The sequence below is a fragment of the Micrasema longulum genome, unplaced genomic scaffold, assembly GCF_059751315.1.
Source record: "Micrasema longulum isolate JH-2025_06_02 unplaced genomic scaffold, ASM5975131v1 h1tg001345l, whole genome shotgun sequence".
NCBI classification, from domain to species: Eukaryota; Metazoa; Arthropoda; class Insecta; order Trichoptera; family Brachycentridae; genus Micrasema; species Micrasema longulum.
Genome location: NW_028278531.1, coordinates 883,178 through 905,157, shown reverse-complemented (window position 1 = coordinate 905,157; position 21,980 = coordinate 883,178). Strand labels below are relative to the sequence as shown.

Genomic DNA, 21,980 nt, shown 5'->3' with positions numbered 1-21,980 from the left:
TACCAATTATACCAACGAAAATTGATAATAAACAATATTTTACTATCTAAACAAACATTGATGAAAAAAAAAATTTACCGTGTAATTTTTATCAATAAATATTATTGACAAAAAATACGTGACTTGATAGTTTATCAACAATTGATGGTAAAATAATATTTTTTGAAAAAGATGTAAAAAAAAAAATTGTTTTGTAATTTAATTTTATCTTAAAAAAATTATTGTAAATGATTTTACAAAAAAATATATTGTGCCATATCAACAAAAAATAATGTGGAAATAGTATTTTACTACATAATTTATAAAAAAAAAATTATGACACTCAAAAGAAGTTACTGTTAGTTATTAGTTAGTTATTAGAGATACTGTTTTTTGGGAAACGTTGATTTTTATTTGTTCTTTAAGGTTTATTTTTTGTTTCTTATTTATTTTCATTTTATTTTATTCGGGATTTTTACAGCTGTTACATAAAAAATAAGATAAAATATATTTACAATACTAGACCAAATAAAAAAAATCTACTTTTAATCTTATAATACGTAATACATATTTAAGAAAAGAACACGGGACATCTCAATGAGGGAAAATTATCATAAACGTAAAAAAAGCATAAATTGTAAAATAACAAATAAATACACTAAAATATTTAAATATTTTTACAGCGTATTTTTATTGTGTACGTGCTGTAACGTAAATCTGACAAAATCATGTACGAGTATACCCATGCACAGGCTATTCCCATGGGGGTTTTTTTCTATTTTTTTAAAAAAATTTATGTTATGTTTGTATGCTATGTAATGTAAGAAAAAAATTACAATAAATATATAAATATAGATGTGTATTTTTTTTTTTTTTATCGATAAATTTGCCATCCAGTATTAAATGTTTTCTTTTCTTTTCGCGAGTAATTTGCTGTAATAAAGCTCCTATATAATATGCAAAAATATATTTTATATTTATATATAAATTTGGAACAAGGAACTAGAATTCCCATCGCTCATGCGCTTTGACGTGTTCTGATGTTTATTGTACATCGCCTTTGTGACGTTGTTTATTAAAACGGCGTTATAAAAAGTATCAGGAAAAACAAATAAAACATGACGATCTTTTCTGACATCTGGGCGAGATCTTACGTCTTACGGCTCTTAGTCTTAGACACTAGTTCAGGGTATTTAAAGTATGCATACATTAAGTAAAAATGAATAAAATGATAGTCCGCGAGTTACTGCCCACCGCGTATGAGAGTTAATTTCTCAAATATTAATATTCTTAGCCAGTGCGCATAAATTTTTTCAAACATATTCAAAATTAATCGAGGCGGAAATCTTCGTACAATTTAGCCTAAATATGAAAAAGAATTAAAAAGTGAAAAGATGCAATTTAAAAGTTTGTATAGGTATTAAATAATTGATTTGGTACCTCTAGGCATTAAGACTAGTCTGATAAAATGTATGGAAATTATACAATTACAATTATTTTCACTATTCCCTTTCCGCACCTAATGGTGCATAGGGCAATGCATTGGTACACCAATCACAGAATACCTTGATCATTTTTTGTTACATGAAGATAAGATGACCAGTCTTACGCTTCAGGTACCAGTCCAGGGGCTATGAAATATTCTGGTGTGAAAACATCCTTTTAAATAAATATTTCATATCTACCATGTCGGGAGTCGAACCCGAGACCTCTTGCTTGGTAGGCAAACGCGTTGACCATTACATCACGAGGCCGATTAATTATACGATAAAGCCATCATTATTTATTTTTCATTAAAAAACAAATGAAGAAATATTTGCGTACTCATGATTTACCCAAATATTTCCAGTTTTGGGGCCATTTTCAATGAGCTTTATATGCAACGATGTTTTGAGTGTGTCCAAATGTTTGCAAACTGGCTGGATTTCCAACCTAGGGAGTTATTTAGATTTAAACTTGTTAAAACAGAGAGGGAAAACATTTTAGATAATGGAATTCAGAAGTTTAGACATTTACATGGCTTATCACCTATCATTGGCTGGCTTAAGTGGCCACTTTACACACTGTGTTATATTCACCATTCTGCCTATGTTTAAACATCCACATTTTATCAACTCTTCCTTCTGTTGACTTTTGCGAAGTAAAAGAGCTAAAACCTTTATCATGTGGGTGAGATTCATCCGGCTGAACCAATTCACCTACTAGGCAACACCTGAAAACAATTTCCTCTAAGACTTGAAGACTTCCATATTACCTTCTCAAGAACGTTTTCCTTCTCTGTTGCAACAATATTTTATTTTTCTTGAATGAAGACTATGGAGAAGTAGAAAAAATATGGATTTTAAGCATGTAACGGTGAATGACACAGTGACATAGTGTATAAAGTGTTCACATAATCCAGTCAACGAAAGATCATAAGCTCTATAAATCCCTGCTAGACTTGCATATTTTCAACAGTTTCGTGTCAGATGAAAACATATCCATTAAAAAAACATTACCCATTTGCTCCATTGAACCGATCAAATCAACTAAAAGAGCGTTTATTGCTTTGATTAAAAACTTTCACGTATTTTTTACTCTGTACGCGCTGTGCGATGTTTTTGTAATTAATTTATTTTTAGGTTTTAATAGTTTTAATTCAGTTAGTTTTATCATGGGAGATGTAATGTATTTTTCAGTTGGCTTGGAATTCCATAAATCTTGTTGCGATTTTAGCTTTAGTTTCTCCTTATTAATCATTGTCAAAGTACCTGAAAAATGATGGTAAATATTTGTAAATAACCACTTACTAACTGTTCTGTGTGAACCAGTCTCCACGCCTATAATTACACTAAAAATAAATCGTAAAAAATGATAGAATTTATTTTGCGCGGGACAAACATTGAGATATAATATATAGAGATGACACTCCATAGAAATCCGAGCTAAAAGTCGCCCCAAAGAAAGTGAATTACCAGCAGAGGGAGCAAGTTTCGTCACGTCATATCACGTCGACTTTGGCAAGCAAAACACGTAGTACAGTAAAAAGCACGGACTATTTACATCGGTCAACTGTAAGTTATATTCAATATATCGCACCCTTCCGCATACGCGTCACCTTTGTTTGTCGTTTCACTTTGAACCCGATTAACTGAGGAGGACAGAAACAGGATTTAACTCACGAATTGGTAACATTAACAGTTGTTTTTTGACATTAAAATAGCTATTTTAAACAAGTATTGATTAAGGTAAAAATATTACTTACCGGTAAAAATTATACGATCGCTTTTCCAGATCGATTTGCGTCAGCTAGTAATATATAAATATAAACCTTTTTTATTTTGTTTTCTTTGTTTATCTTTTGTATATTATTTGAAGTGTTTATTTCTACACTCTTTGTATTTTTGTTTGGTAAAAGGCATTACGTGAGATTTATTTAAATACAATAAAAACGAAGTAAACCAGACATGCTTATACTTCTTCTTCGACCAGTTAAACCAGCCAATGACAGGTCATAACCACTGTCAATACCTAGACTTCCATATTCCTTTCTCTAAAATGTTATCCATCTCTGTTTTAATGCATTTTTTATTTATTTATTTAACATGTCGAATAAATCATTCAATTTTTACAAAAGAAACACACAAGGCGAAAGTACACACGAAGAAAACAAAACGAATACCACATCAAAAAAAGAGGATACTTCTTGTGGTTGGTGTAAGATTAATAGCTTAAGAACAATTTGTTTTTAAAAAAAAAATAATGATATATATAAAACATTTGATTTTTCAACGTATTTGCATAATAATAGCCTCAGAGAATAAAATAAAGAAGTCCATTTTTTTAATTTTGATGTTAAAAATGCAGAAAGTATCATAATAAGCTTAAATAAAAATCAGAAATCCACTTTGTGTTAATGCAAAAAACGTCAGTAGTCCAATACGCACTATTTTTATATGTGTTTTTAAGAATGCAGATTTGCGACATGGAATATAAGGGGATGCATGAGTGAAAAAATTAACGAATTGTGTGATGTGATGAAGAATAAATGTTTGGATATATTATGTATAGCGGGAAGTTAGAAAAAGGGAAGCGGTTCGATGGAACACGGTGACGCCCTGGTTCTCTGATCGGGGGTCCCAGATACAGACAGAGCCTGCCAGGGTGTTGCATCGCTTCTGTCGCCCAGAATGATAGTGTATGAAAAAGTTTGTCTTAATAAGTTCTAGACTCATTTTTTATTATGTAAATAAAACACGAGTGATACTTTAATCCACAAATTTGGAATATCCAGTGACCGGTTTTATCGCTTTCGCGACATCTTCGAGACTGGTATCTTTCTTAAAAAGTTAAATGTATTTATACAGAACAGAGGTAAGGATACATTCTCGCGATAAACATCCGTCAGCATCCCTACTGATAATATTCGCCGCACGCCTCTAGGGCATGTATGACAAGATGTATGAATGTGGAAGAAGCCTGGAATCTTATCGGGATAGACGTGTGTGGCTGGCCATCCTCTCTGTCTACCGTACTGGGAAATGGCGTGGTGGTAGTAATACCAGCATCCCTTCTTGATGGTTGGACTAAGTAAATCAGGAGAATTTGGCTCTAGGAATAAAATATTTACAAACGGTTTGTTCAGTTTTTAAATATCTTCATTTCATGTAGGAAGTCCGCTTCCTACATTAGTCCAAATTATAATCGTGATCTCTTTTAATGCGTTGGAGTATTTTTATCTCTTGCTGGACAGTTCAATAAATCCATAAATAAATCTAGGTCAGAGTGAAAACAAATTTCTGCACATAACAATAACATTTCGTACAAGATTATTCAAAGCAGAGATGCCTAATGCGTCACCAAACGCGTATCCATTTATTTTTAAAGGAAATATTATATGGTGTTTTTTATGCGTACAACAATTTAAAATTTAAATAAAATAAGCCATATTTAAATTTATTTCAACAGATAGGGAAAAGATTATTGAGAAGAGAAGTAGGTGATTTGGTTCTCCCGCATAATAAAGGTTTCAGCTTCTTTACTTCACAAAAGTCAACAGATGAGAGAGTTGAGGAAATGTGGATGTTTAAACATGGGCAGAATGGTGAATGTTAAACCAGCCAATGACAGGTCATAAGCCCTGTAAATGCCTAGACGTCCATATTCTCTTCTCAATAATGTTTTCCTTCTCTGTTAAAATATATATATATATATATATATATTAAAATTTTAATATGATTAACTCCCTAGGGAGGAAATCCAGCCAGTCTGCAAGCATTTGGACATACTTAAACATTGTTTAGCCATATTTATTAGAATGAGTTTGTTCCCATTGTGTTTAAATAAAGAAAACTTGGCAGTTCCCAATTGAGTCCTGGTGCAGAACTTAATGGATGTGAGCGAATTGAAATTGAAATTGAAAAAACAAGGATGAAAGTATGCTGAATGCTGCGATCTGTCAGGTAAATGTGAGATAAAATTATGTACGATAGGTGCCACACATGTCGAGATTCGTACATCATGTAAGGCTGAGATAAGCACTATCGACAAAATCAAGAAAGGAGTTCTGCGTCGGTTCGGACATGTAGAACGAATGGACAGCGGAAGATCGTCTAAAACGATTCACGACGCGAATGTTGATGGATGCAGCAATCGAGAAAGACCTCAAAAGTTATGGCATAACCAAATCCAACAAGTACTTTAAGTTGGACGTGTCAAAAGTCAGATTTATCGCCGCGCATGTATGAGAAGGCGTACGATTGTCCTCTGCGCTTCTTCTAAACGAAGTATTTATGCAAAGAGTCTCTGCCTAACCTTACAAGGAAACGTCATTATGGTTGTTTCCTTCGAAAGCATGGAAATTCACTTTTTTTTTTTAAAGCGATATCCGACAGATGAAAGTAGTTCCACAATTTTGAAAAATGGAATATTGGTGTTATTGGGTTCAAAAAGGTCAACTCCATGTTCTGATAGAAAATGGCTCGGCCGCTTTCATACGAAAAAACTGTAATAATCACTTTCTGAAAATGTCATGATTTCAAAATGTCGCGAAAATGAATGTCACCGTATACATTCAGAGGTTGTATGAGATATTTGATCTGGTCTTTTTCTGCAAAACGCGTTATTTAAGTTATATGGTCAGCCTGACTTAAAAAAACACCAATGTTTCTTAAAAACACAATTAAATTATTTTTAAAGTTTTACTAAAAATAATTTCAGTGATTCTTTACAATAAGGTACTCCTATATAAATAAATTATCATGTGATCAATATATGAAGACCTGTAATAAAATTGGGCCTAAGCACCAGAAAAGTGAAAAAAAGTTACAAGGGTTTAAAGATATACTCAGTTTTTTTGGTATACAGCATATATTTTTTAATTCTTTAAAATGTGTACAAATGTGTAAGAAATAAGTTTAGTGAAAATTATATTGTAAAATATTATTTTAAAAGGGTATAAAATAACAAAGTAATTGAGAAGGCCTTAAGACCAACTGCTATTTCATTAGTCAGGCCTAAGTGCCTAGCGTAAAAACATAAAATAGGGCCTATGACCAACATCCATTAAAATGTCTGATTTTTAATTCAAGGATGCGTAAAACTAATAATTTTTAACAAAAAAATACATCGTTTATAATGTAGGTATGTAAATTAAAAATAATAATTATTAATCAATGGAAAAATATATCTATCATAACTCTCTACTGGAAAAGATTTTTGTAGAAATTTTTGTGTTCTTCAGAAGGCATATACTCGATCATGTTGAGTAAATCTTTTTTTTTCGTCCGTGATCCGGCTTTGGTAATCTAATTGGCGTAGTTTATAGGTTTTATATCGCCAATTTATTTATTTATTTTTAAATTTAATTAATTTATTACTTATCTTAGCTCGTGAATAGTGGCTTTCTTGTCGTGGAAACAATTTAACATGCCCGATGACTTGGTTTTCGTCTTCATGATCGAATTTTCGATATTTTTTCTTATTACCCCTTTTTCGGTGAGGATAGTCTCTCCGCGTTTTTTTCTCTATTAGTAGGATTCGAATACCTTAATACTTACTCCAAATATATCAATAAAAGTGGCACGACAGACATTGACTACTTGACCATTGTCATTAGGGACAGTGTAATAAACAGTACACTGCCTTTTGCTTTCTGATGGGTTTTTGTATTTCCCATTTCTCCGTCTTTTAATGTTTGAAATATGGAATAATCCCATTAAATATGCACTTTGCTTCAACCAGTCACCAGCTTCGTAAAATTATTTATGCAACTGCAGTTTTTGATCATAAAGAAGACTTTTACAGTCATTCTGGCACTTGCAAGTGAACTGAAAAAAAAAGTCAACTTTACGGAGGACTGTCAAAAATAACCCTAAATGCCACTTTCTAAGGTTGACATACAAACAATACTACAAATTATTTACCTGGGTGAATATGTATTTCACTTTTGACATTTCGAAATGCCGTATTTTTATCGCTTTCTTGCCAAAAAATAAATATTCACCCACCTATCTGATAATCTCGCAGGAGTAATTAGGAAAATGCCCAATGTTTCTTGTAAATTAAGCTATAAAGCTATTAATCTTCTAAATTATATATGAAATACATACTAAATTGTACATGAATTTTAGTTAAAACGTTTGAATAAAATTTGTGAAATTAGGTATAACGGGGTTACTTGTTACAGCTATATATAGAAAAATCCTTTTAAAATCTCAGAATAAATAAGGCAAAGTATCATGCGAATGAACATAAAATACTCCGCTATTCTTAAAACTTTAGTAATTCACTCAAAGATTGTATTTTAAGCCAATATTTTTCCATACTCTTTGACCCCTGTGCACCTCAGACATCGTTTGCACATCCCTAGATTCTGAACGCTAGTTAAAACTTGTCAAAAATTTGTCAAAACAGATTTTTAAAAACAAATCGGCTTACCGAAGTATTCGGAGGACTTATTGCTGGTACCATCACATTTTTAGTAGAACAATATTGTTTCCCTTGGGCTTTTAACTTTTTATTTTCACTTAACTTATTAAAACCACTTCTTTTCCGCTTTGTTGTAAAAGGCGTATCCGGATCACAAGTCTCGCGTCCAGCCATTTTGTATGAAATGCTTAGCGCTGCGATTAATCACGTAGGCCCTTATATGCGTTAATGGGTATTGTACTTAGGCTCCATCCCATATACATGACTTCAGATTGATATAAAATATTTTTTTCTGGTACATAAGTTCTAATTTGTGTTATTGGCATAGGCATATAGAACATTTCCTCATACTCAACGTCATTTTTTATTTTTTGGTATTTAAGCCCTATTTTATTACAGGTCTTCATATAATGACACAACATAAATCAGAGTTTAGGCTGTTTTCCACAAAAAAAAATTTTCATCAAAGGACTTTAACAATCATATAGGTCAAATACATAATAAAAAATATATATATATAGTAAAATAAGGTAATCCTACATTATTTATCATTTATCATTTCTCAAAGTAAAAACATTCAAACCCTTGTGTACATTCGATTATTAATTATTTTCACAAAAGTGCTATTATCTCAATTTTATTTTTCTATGGCTGGCTGCTTCCTGAATAACTACGTTTAAATGTCCTTTGCAACTAACAGTTACATGGCGACCTCGGTAGGTCTAATTTTTATTTATAAACACCTAAAGGGCTTTTAAAAATACAGAAGTTATAAACAATTAACAAACAAAACAAAAATGTATATTTTGCATATAAAACAAAAGAAAATACCAAAACTAGATAATTATTCAAAAATATTAAAGAATTATTGGCTCTTGAGGTTTGATAAAGTTGTTAATTTGTTTTGGACACTTGAGCAACAAACCCAGCGCCGTTTTCAAGATGAAGAGTGTCGTTGGCTTCTAATCCTTAAAGAGTTGTTGGTGTGTTTACATAATCCATAAGCTTAACGTAGCCCCTTGGGCAATAATGCAATGGGGTCAAATCATACGATCGTAGAGACCAACTAACAGGACCATTATCACGAATAATATTGAAAGATAGACGGCGATATTTACTAAGCTAACAAGTCATTTTTGCTTCTCAAATATGAGATATTCTCTTTTAAAAAAATTGACAGGTCATAAGCCCTGTAGATGCCTAGACTTCCATATCCCTTCTCAAAAATGTTTTCCCTCTCTGTTGAAATAAATTTAAATATATTGATTTAGCTAATCCAAAATTATGTATAATAAATAAATACGTAATAAATACGTAATTTTTATTAACTTTTCGAATTAGAATTTATTTCAATTTTTTTTTTGATTTAGTCGTTCTTAATTTAAATATTTTATTTTTATTAAATAATTTATTAAAATATTTTATTATTTTCATTCTTCTTTCGTAAAAAATATGATCATTGATTTACATATTTTTATTTAATAGCATAATTATACATTTTTACAATTTAAAAAAAAATTCACTTGTTATATTTTTACTAAAACTAAAATCCCACCAAGCCACTTTTTGTAGCTTGTTGGTGAAGATTATATTTATACTGACTTAATAATATTATTTACATTTATAAAAACAATGAATAACATATAAAAAATAACAGCCGGAAAGATCAGAATAAACATGTTTATACAAAAAAATACAAGAAATTATATGAAAAATTTAAAAATTTACACCTAAGCTACTATTCATATATAAACTCTTGATCAAATAGCCACTCTCTTATTTTGCTTTTGTTACAATGTAAGTTAAATTTAAGTTCTTTTGGTAATAAATTAAAAATTCTAGGTACTAAATATTTGAGAGTTCTATTTCCATATTTATTACATACTTTTGGTACTACCAAGCCATCATTAGACGTGAAGCGTGTATTGTGGTTATGTTTGAGAGGAAACTTGAATGTATTACTATTGAATTGTTCCAAAATGATGCAAAGCCACAGTAGTCCTCGAACAGGCAGAGTTTTGATTGTTTTGTACAGGAGATCATTATTACTTCTTTTTTCGTTAATCTCTGCAGGTACAATTCGCTTAACTATAGAATACTGTAGACCCTGGATCATTTTAATATTATCATTTTATTCAAATTGTAAATACGTCTATAAATTAATATTGTTATATGCCTGTCCCTAAATGAGTGAATGTTGCATGAAATTTTGTGTAGCATGTTTTCTAAATACAATACGTACATAAAAATAGTCAAAAATGAAATTTGGTTAAAATATCTGTTTTTACAAGATATGTTTAGGGTTAATGTCCCAATGATATTTCTAGGCCACGTCGAGTTCGGAATTCTTCGTTTTTGTTCGTAAAATAATAATTTCGTCTGGTACCAAACTGTACAGCGCTAATGGTTAGTTTTTACCGTCGCCCACAATGCAGCGGCAGCAAGAAAAACCGAGCCAAATCAAAAATCATAATTATTTAAATGAACACACAAATCTAAAAATAGAATTGTGGAACCGAGTTGTGGTCTCGTGGTAGTATCGTGGACTCACGGGCCAAAGGTCTGAAGTTCAAACCCCACTTCCACAACTCGATGAAATTAACAAAATTTGTGTTTGTCCAAATTTTTGTAGACAAGGACTAGATTCAACTCCCTGGGGAGCTGTTTATATTAACATATTACAATAGAGATGAAGAACATTTAAGAGAAGGTAATATAGAAGTCCGGGCATCTACAGGGCTTATGACCTGTCAATGGCTGGTTTAAGTGGCCACTTTACACACTGTGTAACATTCACCATTCTGCCTATATTTAAACATCTATATTCCTTCAATTCTTTCATCTGTTGATGTTTGTGAAGTTAAAGAGCTGAAACCTTTTAAAATATAAAAATTTTTATTTTTTTCAACAAAATAACCATGATTTTTTAAAAGAAAAACTATTGACAGCCGTAAACCATTGAGATTCGATACAAAATATAAGATGCAAATTAAAAAACGTGGATAAAGCAGATTGTACTATTTTCTTACTGTTTTGCTCCTTGTTTTGCTACGCCTTGTTCACTCACCTGAAACAAATGGAATAGTAAATTTACAGGTATGTGTACAACATTTTAAAAATTACTCCGAAAATTCTTAAAAAAAGAAATTAATGTTTGTTAGTCAAATTTGTGGTAGCAGAAGTCTTGAAAGGGAAAAAAACTGGTTTTGATTACAATTTTAAAATTTCGTAAAAATGTATTGACTTATTGTTTTGCATTTATAAACTTGACAGGGCATTAATGATTTAAATTAAATAAAAATGTTCTCAATTAAAAGATAGACGTCTTTTATGATCTTTCGCTTCGCTCTTCTCAGAGAGAACACTTTCCATTCCTCAACATAGCACATCATTTTCAGCTATTCTTTTTTCTTTTAAGGTTTCTAGACTTTGGAATGAGCTACCTCTTCATATAAAAGATGCCCCTTCTCTAGTCACCTTCAAAAAATGCCTGCAACATTACTTTATCTCCTCAGAATCCTAAACTCCCTGTATTTAACTGATTTACAAAAAAAAATATGTATGTCCCTTTTTTCCTTGGTTTGTCTTTGTCTCTTCTTCACTCGTTATTTGATTCCCCTCATCCTTTAATATGTACAACACAATGTACTTTTTTAATGTTAATATGTGCAAGCCTTATCTCCCAATAATAAAACAGCTGTTATTTTTCATTAATTAGGTTTTTTTATGTATGTATCTTTTTGATAAATATTTTCGATTTAAGTACACATTTTTGACCAACTCTTTCTTTGAACAGTCTGTTCTTTGGTTGACTGGAAGATATTGCTTTTAAAAATAAGTTTTTTTTTCCGAAACATCACTTCACTCTCACAGCCTCGCACCTCTGCTGGGAGAGCATTTCATGCTATAGGTAGAAACCATGCCAGAAATCGAACCATGGTGGCAAAGGCGACAAACTACAAAAAATATAACTTACGTGTAAAAAATTACTTGAACACGTTTTCTTTGTGGTCGCATGATAAATGCCAGATTTCTAAAGACCGAATGAAAAAAATGAATAAAACAAAGGAAAATGTGTATTTTAATACAAATAATATTATATGTATTAACGTGTCCGTCTCCGTAGTGTAGTGGTTAGCACATTGAATTATCACTTTAAATGTTTCGTGATCGATTTCTAGCGGAAGCTTTTAAATGCGGGAAATTAAAGTGAGATTTCTTCATAATTATCATCATTACCTATTGGTACGGAATTGACACAAATGCAGCTCATATTAACGCTAGTGATCAGTCTTACGCTTCAAATAGTCAAACTTACATTGAAAACAAATATCTAATGCCCAATTTGCTAGAAATCGAACCTAGAAGCTCTAGTTAAAGTTTATTTTTGATTTATTAACAGTACTTAATTTTACATTTTTGAGTTTAGTCTCGACTTCATGGGACCAAAGTTAGTATTGAGTTGGCTGAATAATAAACTAAAATAACATATTACAAAAATTATTATGCAAAATCAATAACAATCCATAGAACAACTTTATATAAATGCTCTGTTACTATACGCACATAAACATTATTCTCTACCTTCCGTTACAAATACAAGAGTTACTAGATACTCCACCCTGATGCTGCAAAAAATATTTTTTTTATTTATTTTCAAAAATATTTACAAAACAGTCTTTAATTAAAGTCCTGCTGAGTTGCATACATACAACTCATCAGCAGGTTCTTATCAATTGCATTGATTATTCACACTTAACCTACATTAATAATAATTTTACTTGAAAAACATATAACATTATCAAAAATTAAAAACTATCACTAATACAAAAAGCTTTTTCCTATTAACTGTAATTTGAGCTAACGTCTCACTCCTGTATTTAACTCAGTATTTTTAATATTGACATATTACAACAGAGATGAAGAACATTTAAGAAAAGGTTATTTAGAAGTCTAGGCATCTACAGGGCTTATGACCTGTCAATGGCTGGTTTAAGTGGTCACTTTACACACTGTGTAACATTCACCATTCTGCCTATATTTGAACATGTTTATTCCTTCAATTCTTTCATCTGTTGATGTTTGTGAAGTAAAAGAGCTGAAACCTTTATTTATGCGGGTGAGATTCATCTAATTGAATTATTTCACCTTCATACTAGGCAACGCCTGAAAATGTTATTTTTTCAATTTCTATACTTCTTCATGGAACAGGTAATTTATCAACAATATTTTGAGTTTGTCCAAATTTTTGTAGACAAGGACTGGATTCAACTCCCTGGGGAGCTGTTTATATTAACATATTACAACAGAGATGAAGAACATTTAAGAAAAGGCAATATAGAAGTTTTCAGACTTCTATATTACCTTTTCTTAAATGTTCTTCATCTCTGTTGTAATATGTTAATATAAACAGCTCCCCAGGGAGTTGAATCCATACCTTGTCTACAAAAATTTGGACAAACTCAAAATATTGTTTTTAATATTGTTTGGTAACATGTTTAGTATTTTAGGTAATAATTAATACAACCTTCGGTCAAAGAGGATTGCCCCACTACTCGGTTAAAGTGTACAATCTACTTCCATAATCCATAAGGACAATTAGTAAGTACTCAAAATATAAAATTGCTACTAAGAAATGGATAGTGGAGGTGGGTTGCGCACGGATCGATGAGTGGATCAAGCCAAATAGGTGAAATATGTGTACTATTTATGAAATTTGGTCTATTGGTCTATATAAATTGCTTATGTTTTTAATGATTATTTTAGTTTTTTATTGATTATTATGTTAATGATAATTAGGTTTACTAGAATAATTACTTTTCTTATTATTATTATGTTATTATGTTATTATGTTATTATGTTATTATGTTATTATGTTGTTATGTTATTATGTTTTTATGTTATTATGTTATTATGTTATTATGTTATTATGTTATTATGTTTTTTATGTTATTATGTTATTATGTTATTATGTTATTATGTTATTATGTCATTATGTTATTATGTTATTATGTTATTATGTTATTATGTTAAAAGACCAATTAAATTTTTTATATAAATTATGCAAAAGATTTTAACACTAAATGTGACAAATTAAATGAATAAATAAGAAACTCATGTAAGAAAATAATAATTGTTAACATTTGCGTTTTCCATGAAGGTTATCATTAGTAATAAATAAAAATACCGAATGCACACCCCCAGCCATCCACGCACACACACATGTACGCACATATAAAACATACACACGCATATACATTACATGCTGCACATATACACAGCAAAAACCACTCAAGATGTACATTCAGCAACTATCCCAAATAATTAATTCTGTACAAATGCAACGTGCAACTATATTATATGTTTTTGTATCTTTTGAAGTGTATTTTGTTTTTCAGAACACATTTTTGACCAATTCTTCTTTCGGCCAGTCTATTTTATGGTTGGCTGGAAGATATTGCTTTTGGCCATAAGTCTGCCAAAGTACCTATTCTGTGTACTTGAAGATTAAAATAAATATGTATAATTATTATTTATGTTCAAAGCATTATATTTGTGGTTAAAGATTTTTATTAATGTTAGTAAATTTCTAGCAGCACTGTAAAATATTTTAATAAAACACTGGTACAAAAGTTTATTGAAAAATACCACAAAGACATTCAGTAGATATATTCCATTATGATTGAAAATTGGCCGATTCCATTTGCAAATAAATAATTTTAAAAAAAGACACGTCAAACGCTATATGTATCATGTCATATGTCAAAAAAAAATAGTAATTATATTCGAAATACTATTTCCCAAATATTATTTGTAATTTGCAAGCTTGTTTTGGTACAAAAACACCGAACCGAGTTAAGATAAAACGTATATTTTTGCAATATTGATGTTTTTTGTTGATATTTCTTGATAAAACTACATAGTTAATGATTATGATAAAATTATAAATAAAATTATCAATGAAACTTCGTGGTTTAGTTTTACTTTATTATTATTTTGACCAACGAGCGCTTTCGCTTAAGTAGGCATCTTCAAAACTGATGAATTGTTTACAACGTTTACAGCTTTTATTCTATTCTTAACAAATTTTGGAGATAAGAAGATCAAATAAGTATTTTAACAGAGGACAGTATTTACAACTAGTTTGCTAAACAGTTTATTTTTGGGAGTTTTTGAACCGAAATAGGGATTAAACATTTATTATTTAAAAGGTGGAAAAAAAACACATGGCGAAATACAACAGAGTGGAAAATACACATTCTGACAAAGGCACAATACTTTGATTTTTTGACAGGGAAGTTTACATATTTTAAACGTTTTAAATAATAAATGCTTATTCCTTATTTCGGGCCAAAAACTCCCAAAAATGAACTGTTTAGAAAACATTTTGTAAATATTTATGATTTCTGTTCTCTGTTAAAATACTTATTTGATCTTCTTATCTCCAAAATATGTTAAGAATAATATGAAAGCTGTAAACGTTGTATTCGATTCACCAGTCTTGAAGATGCCTACTTAGGCGAAACGGCTCGTTGGTCAAAATATTTTTTTTAAAAACTAAACCAAGAAGTTTCATTGGTAGTTTTCGTACATGTTTGTGTGCAGAAATAAGTTCGTGATCGGCTATTATTCAATGGGACCGGGCAGGCGCGTGGTGCGCTTTATCAATATTTATATTTATTTTTTAGGATAATTAAACAAGATTTTTTTTTATCCTACCATAAATAATGTTACTAAAAAATATTTTTATCGGTAACTATTATGGCGAACTGCGCATAATCGCAAATATAGACAATTCGCCCATGGTATGTTCGTGCCGCAATCAAGTAAGGGTTATCACTAGAGCCCGCCCAGGGCACTGCAGATTGAACAAACATTTTGCTAGAATGAACCTTTTCGAAACATCTAGATGGAGGTTCTGCAGTGCAGATGAGGAACCTATACACATTCTATGTAAATGTGGTGCCTTACATCATTAAAGGAGCCTCATCTTCCGGAGACCACTGGTTAAACCAGTAGCTCAATCACAAATAACTATCAACGTGCTTAAAAACATGCTAAGCATTTGAGCGATCACAATGAACAATAATGAATATGCTTAAGCGATCGCAGTCATAAGTCAACGCTTGTGTAGGTTTGATACAGGTTTAAATACAGTTCACTGGCGAAAAATCGGCGTTTACTATAAAAAATTATACAATATATTGCATTTGAAAAATAGTAAGGAGTATCTAATACAAAAAAGTAAAAATTAAATTACGATTACCATAGCGACTGCTTTTTTTTACCTTTAGCTTGTCAACCGCTGGCTAAATGGAATGAATAGCATGATAAATGATAAATAAATTATTTAAATAAAAAGTTTTGGAGTATTTTCTATTTTTATACCAGTGAAATTCAAATATGTGATTGCGCAGCAGGATTATACGTCGCGAAACGCAAATATTTTTACATTTAATATAAGGTGTTCACGGGTGTTCCATCGTGATCGCGAATACGATCAACAACCATGGTGAGAAATTGTTATCACGTCGCTTATTAGCACGTCGATAGTTTTTTTGTGATTGAGCTACAGGCTCTTTATAGACCTGGGCTTGGAGCGCGAGAACTATTCACGGGGACCCATCGCAATAGATCTACACAGGTCGCAGTGACGTCAGGAGCTTGCATAGCACTGAGAATAAGAACAAGAATAGCTTATCGGTGAAATAATACAGTCAGTGGATTAAGCTTTTTAATTTTACAAAAATTCGCAGGTGGACGAATTGAAGAAATGTGGAAATTCCGTTAATCCGTAAATTCCTAGACTTCGGTATTTTTTTGTCCAATCTGTTCTCCATCTCTCTTGTAATAATATATAGGTAATAATTATACAGCATACGGCGATGCCTACGAGCAAATTAGAGTACATATGTTTATTTCGAGGTCGAAAGTATACCAAAGGTGACCTTTATTAAATTGATCAAAGTATTTATTCTAATAAATAACAAGGAGAACTAAGCTAAGTCATAAAAAATATGTAGTGAGTCATTGAGAGAATCCGAGGTTCGATCCCCGCTCTTCCTCGAGTTGTTTCCCATTTTCTAATACGTTTATTTACGACATGGAGTAAATGCTCTCAGAAAAAACAATATTTTCAGTATGAAAAGCGTTGTGTTTAAGCCATAGAATTAAGAATATTCCAGAAGGAGCGTAGAATCATATTTGAATACATCGGACTGTGTCAAATAATTCCCCCACTATGCTCTACTTTCGCCACGCGCATTCGTGAGGTCGTAGCGTAATGTTGCTTGATGGGAAAAAAATCATAACACAAATTTTAGGTGAAAAAAAGGCAATCTAAAAAATCTTATTGTGCACGCGGAAAAATTGATTGATACAACAGAGTTGATAAGTAAAGGGTCATTTAATAAGAGTAATTGAATTAATGAACTTTAAACATAAAACAAATTGTATTTTACATAAAACGGATATTTTTGTATCTTGTTAAAAATATTTGATGTTTTGAAGATAATGTCGGTCAAATATCCACCACAGAGTTGTTTAATCCAAAATCCAATTTTCATTATTTCTCACATTAGATGAGCAAAGTAGGGTAAAAAAAATTACTACCCTGGAAACACTAACGAAATTTCCATTTTGTTTATTCGAAAATCTGACAGAGGGAAAAATAATTCAATTTTTATGTACTGCACTTGTTATACACACATTTGTTTGCTAATTACACATGAAATGTAATTGAATCCTGTTTCTTTAAGATCCTAGCGGTATTTCTACACATTAAAAGGACACAACACGGCATAGTTGAATTCAAAACAGGAGTTGCGTACTGAGCAACGTCTACAAAGAAACTAATGGGTCAAAACGTAAACCTACTCATTTTTGAGTAGTTGAGTCGCCTTTAGTTCGCTGTGCGTATGCGGTTTCTGGACTATTCTTAATTATATGATTCAAACATTTCATTAATGTTCGTAAATAATATTTTTCCAAACTTTAAAATGGGCACTAAAAGTAACACAAAATGGTTAAGGACACGTTTTCCATAGAAAATTTCTGCTCTACAAGATATTTTGTTGGCTTTTACGTTAGATGTAAAATTTTATTTGATTACAAGCCTTCAAAATTGAATGTCAAGTCGACAAATGTAAGCACTTTCGACTTAACATTCTGTTCGTGTTACTTCAAAATTTTCTTGCGATATTTGCGCAGTATACGGTGAAAATGCAAATTTATTTATTTTCTTTATCTTCGTATTTATAATTTTTCTGTACGTGTGATGTCACTAAACGGCTTAGCTGATTACGTGCGGTTTTCGGCGAAATGAAGATCTTTGCGTTGCGCGCGTTCGTAGATATTAAAATTTTCAATCGAATCTGTAAAAAAAAAAGTAAAGCCAGGGTTGCATTCGACGAGGATGCATTCACAAAAAAAATTGAAGGATGTTGTTTTTTGGTGTTTCAAAAAAGTTTGTTTTTGAATGTTTGCAAACAACATTCGTTTTTTATGGATACCAATCAAATTCGTCCCTAACATTTCTTATAATTTTTTCCCATTTATTTACTTTTACTGGATTTTTGGTAAAACTTAAATAATATTAACTGACATTAAATACATTTTTGAAAATCCCATTCATTAACACTTTGTATCCCGGAGTTGTGTAAACACGTGATTATATAACCACGCGTTGTGTCCTGGTCCAGTGTTTTCACGTGGTTTACCTGCTGTCTAAAAAGGTGCATTATATTGACATCTAGTGACTTTTATTAGTACTTTTCCGCAGCTGAACTACGTAAAAACACGGGACCGGGACACAACGCAAGGTTATTATTTATTTATTTATTTTTATTTATTATCATTATATTACATACACAAAATTATAATTTATGCAAAGTTGCTTTGACTGCCTAGCTAGGGTTATTTACCCCGTTCTAAGACAGTCAAAAAAATATAAAAAACAGTAATCAATATATAGAAACAGTTATAAAGATACAGGACAAAGTGAAAAACAAAGTAAAAAATGGAGTAAAAACATGGTAAAAAATGTAGTAAAAACATAGTAAAATTGTAGTAAAAACATAGTAAAATTGTAGTAAAAACATAGTAAAATTGTAGTAAAAACATAGTAAAAAATGTAGTAAAAAAAACGTAGCAAAAAAAATAAATTATTAAAACAAAGTAATAAATGCAGTGAAAACATAAAAACAGAATACATAGTAAGAAACATATTTTAAGTCATAATAAAAAAATGAATGTATGTTGTATAGCAAAAAGCATATTTAAAGAAAGAAAAAAAAAACAGCATATTAAAAAATAAAGTAAAAGATGTAATAAAAATTTAAAAAAATACGTTATTACAATCACGTGTTTACACGGCTCCGGGACACAAAGCACAAAAAAAGAGTGAGACCCTGTATATGTGCGAACATTGCAATCTGGCTCTCTATAAATGCCAATGTTGGCAAAACTATCACACAAAAATGATTTATTAAATGGTTTCGAATAAATATGAGAAATTTCAATCGATTTAATCTAGTATTTTCAAAATTATGACACTTTTAAGAAACCCTTCACAAAAATGGGCCGGGCACAGGGTAAATTCTATGCGTATTCAGCCGGCGACTAACGTGTTAATAAAGTGCACCCCTGTTGGTGAGAAGAGCCCAGTTTTACATTTGCATAAAGAATTCCATATTTGAAAATCAATTATTTTATGTTTTTGAAGTTAACCATAAACAAGTCCCTGGGTACCTACTTATCAATGAAAAGTATTTTTACAAGGTAATAGTAGGCAAGCCTACGCTCGAGCAATACAACGTCTGTAGGGTCCGCTAGTTTATTATAATTTTTTTTATACACTTTTGACAAAATTGCTGTAAAATAATGAGGAGAAAATATTATTGACCAATTTTTAAACTTTTGTTCTATTTGTAAAAATCATATATAACTTATTTTAACATTAAAAAAATTATATAACTACTTAAGCTAGGGTTTCCTAGGACAGCGGTGCCCGTATCTTAACGGCCGTAGTGAACGGTGATGCGGTGAACCGCCGTCGTAACGGTGACTAGAAAGTGATTTCCTAGGAAAACGGTATTTAATAGTGTTGATAATACCGTTTTCCTAGGAAACCACTCTCTAGTCACCGTTACGAGTGCTGTCTACCGCATCGCCGTTCACTACGGCCGTTAAGATACGGGCACCGCTGTAGCTTTACCGACTTTTCAATGTTTACCAGTTTCGTCGGGATACTAAATACATTTACGTGAACATACCTACGTTAAATTTTCTTTTTTCAATGCCTGTATTTCAAAATAATATATCTCTTTTTTTTACTTAATGTAACACGTTGTTACATCACCATTTACAGGGGTAGTTTTTAGAACAGCCTTTTGAGTTAACTATCAATAAATCAATACTGTTAAGGCGTTGTGTGAACAATGAAGACACGCGTGTTTGTGTGTGTGTACGTGTGTGTATGTGTGGGTATTTAACAGTTGCGAGGCGGTTATTAGAAAAATTCGACATGCTCCAAAAAATGCCAATTACAAATCTAGAAACGTGAATTTATTTTTAGCGAAAGAAATAATAGCACGAGGCTTGTTTTCACCAGGCGAGGATTTCAATAATCATAAATTATTTCGATTTTAATGAGGAACTTCAGCCCTACGGGAAATCGGATACAAAAAATGATTTCTTGCGCGCGTTAAAAAATAGAGCATTACATTTTAAGGTGAAATTTCTTAAAAATCTACGAAAAAAATAATAAAAAATATTTTAATAAAAACGCACTACTTTGAATGACGTCACTGGTTCATATGTTCGATCCAATGATATGAGAGCATTGCATGTTATCCGGTTTGGTCACCGTAAACGAACCAATCGGTAGATTGTCATAGAAATAAAAGTACGTATTGTATTTTATTTAATTGTGACTATTATTACTATAATTTATTTTACTACTTCTTCTTCTAAAACTTATTACTACGACGAGACTTTATTAATAATCTAGTAAAATTTTATTTGATTGTATGAATTACATTTATCTTAAATTTAATTTAATTAAAATTAATCTTATATAAATTCTAATAAACTGCTTTAATAACATATAATGAAAACTTAATTTATGTCTATAAACAATTTTTAATTATTATTTTGTCACTATTAGTGTTCACATATAATTGGTGAAAGATGTTTAGTGTTATTATTTTTTATTTTATAAATTGTATTTGTATTGTGATATCTTTTACTGTTCGTGAACTGAAAATAAATAAATAGAACAACCTCTGACGTCACACGCGGAGTTATTTCAGAAATACAAAACTTTAAAAAAATCATAGCGCTGATAATACGATATATAAAAATAAAATTTAAAAAAATTAGCTTAGTTTAAACGAGCCAATTAGAATGATAATACTCGTATCTATATTTGCTTCTATTTTAAAATACTGTTATTTTTTACATTTTCATTTATTTATTTATTTGAAACTTCAAGTACAAAGAATAAGTATTTTGACAGACTTATTGCTAAAAGCAATATTTTCCAGCTAACCAAAAAATAGACTGGTCAAAAAAAGATATTGGTCAAAATTTTGTACTAAAAAAACATAAATATACATCAAAAGATACAAACATATGATAAAATAAAAAAAACCTAATTAATAAAAATAACAGCTGTTGTTTTAATTGGGAGATAAGGCTTGCATATATTAAAATTGACAATAAAAAAAAGTTCAATATGTCATACATATTAAATGATGAGGAATGTGGGATCTGGGCCCCGATTACAATGGGAAGTTAACATTTATCTTCTATTTTATCTACAAAGTAAAATGTGCATACATGTTTTTCTTCTTAACACTCAGAGCCGTGTAAACACGTGATTATATAACCACGCGTTGCGTCCCGGTCCCGTGTTTTCACGTGATTTACCAGCTGTTCAAAAAAGTGCATTTTATTGACATCTAGTGACTTTTATTATTAGTTTTTTGCTGCTGGTTAACTACGTGAAAACACGGGACCGGGACACAATGCGTGGTTATATAATCACGTGTTTAGACGGCTCCGGAATACAAAGCACCAAAAAAGGATTGAGA

General features: G+C 30.9%; 1 protein-coding gene and 1 long non-coding RNA gene across 3 annotated transcripts in view; both read right to left on the bottom strand.

The window, feature by feature from the left end:
• Positions 1-21,980, bottom strand: part of LOC148275765 (uncharacterized) — a 330,688-nt gene that overhangs the window by 122,504 nt on the left and 186,204 nt on the right. The gene's annotated exons all lie outside the window — the stretch shown is intronic.
• Positions 6,948-8,247, bottom strand: LOC148275766 (uncharacterized). The gene is made up of 2 exons (XR_015823946.1): positions 7,897-8,247; positions 6,948-7,286 (listed from the first exon to the last, which is right to left on the bottom strand). It is a non-coding gene; the product is annotated as an uncharacterized LOC148275766 (long non-coding RNA).